Here is a 1,761-nt window from a genome sequence, read left to right as displayed (position 1 = left end):
GCGCCGCGAGAGGAGGGGGGGCAGCCGCTCAGCTCCCCGCCGCCTACGCTCACACGCCGGTCGCCCGGTGGGAGGGGGGGTTCCTCTCTGCTTCTTCCCCCTCGCGGCACTTGCAGCTCCGCGTCACCAGAGCTCAGGACACCCGTTCGTCAACGAGGCGAGCCAGGCCAGGCGCGCAAAGAGGGGCCCGGGAGTGGGACGGGAGTGTACCCTCTGTCGCTGGCCGGCGGAAGACTAAACCTTCCCTGCCTTTGCCGGGTCCAGCCCTGGCGGCCGGTCCCATCTACCGGGTCTCGGGCTCGGGCTGTGCGCCACCAGAGCTGGAGCTGGGGTTTCTGCAAGCCTTTGCCTCTCTCTAGTGGCGGCGCTGGCTGCAGAGAGATGAGGTCAAGCCCATTGCTACAGGTTCCTAAACTGAGACCAGGGGTCAAGTGGCTTGTCTGAGGTTATCGGGCTACCCATGAGCAGGGACTACACTCTCTTCCCCTGGGGCACACTGCTTCCCACCCCGCCTCCAACATGCACACAGGCACAAAGCCCCAGCGCTGGGTGACACCTCTATTTCCCTCCTTCCAGGACTATTTCCAGAGCTTTAGGGCACAGTTAGAAACGCTGTCTGAGCCTGTGAGAGCTTTGAAATTCCTCTATGTAGCTGACAGGGTGGGGGTGGGGTGGGGGTGAGGGGATGCAGAGGGTGGTGTTTCCTATGGGTGCTGATCTGGTCTGTGAAAGAGGCCCAGGTGTAACTCTCAAAGCCATGAGGCCACCCACCCTAAGAGGGAGCCACAATCCTCCTCTTTGGCATGCCTTGGTGGAGGAGGTGGGGAATGAGGACACAAAGCAGTGGCCACTGCCAGGATCCTGCCTGCCTGGCCTGGCCTTGTGTGCCTGCGCCCAGAGGGCTGAGGTTGAAGGCAGAGAGCAGGTTGTGAGAGTGTGCGGAGTAGAGATTGTCCCCAAGGCTGTCTATTCGGTCCCATTCATGCATGACCCAAATCAAGGATCCCCCATGAGAGAAAGACAGGCTCTCCTTGGAACTGCAGAATGGATACATTGCAGCGAGAACACAGATTCCGAGGCTCAAGAAGGAGCTACTGAACCAAGGATGAGAGGTGCACAAACTCCCCACTTGCTGCTCTCTCTCCATTCCCTTCCTCCTCCCATCCCCTCAACTTCCTCTCAGCTGCCAGCCTTTTCTTCATGATCCTGTTCTAGAACCATTTATTTGGTGCCTGCTCTCCACCAGACAATGGGGTGCATGCTGAGAGAAAGGATGAATAAGACCATCCCTCTCTTCGTGGAGGGTACAGATAAACAAATGATCACCATATTGTGGTGATTTCCCATGAAGAGGTGGGCATGGGGTGCTCTGAGAGCACAGATGACAGGTGCCCACCTAGCCCTGGAGCGGGAAGGGGGAGTCCAAGGCAGCTTTCTTGATAGGGCGATGAGCAGAACCTTGAAAACGATTAAGAGTTAGTACATCAAACAAGAGTGGAAGGACACTCCTAGCAGAGGGGGACATCATTAGCAAAATCAGGAAGACACGGAGCCGCAAGGCTATGTGAGCAGGGGATTAGCATAAACTCTGAGGGAGTCTTCCAAATAAAGCTGGCAGCAGGGCATTGATCCCCTGCCAAGGAACTTGAATTTATTCTACAGGAATTACCGGTGGGCTTTACTCAAGGGGAAGACACTGTCAGATTTACATGTCCGCTGGATCGCTAAGTCAACAGGAAGAGGGAACACTGGATGGGAGAG

The sequence above is a fragment of the Myotis brandtii genome, unplaced genomic scaffold, assembly GCF_000412655.1.
Source record: "Myotis brandtii unplaced genomic scaffold, ASM41265v1 scaffold461, whole genome shotgun sequence".
Taxonomy (NCBI): Eukaryota; Metazoa; Chordata; class Mammalia; order Chiroptera; family Vespertilionidae; genus Myotis; species Myotis brandtii.
The sequence above is the reverse complement of the archived record's forward strand: the minus strand, read 5'-3'. Positions refer to the sequence as shown.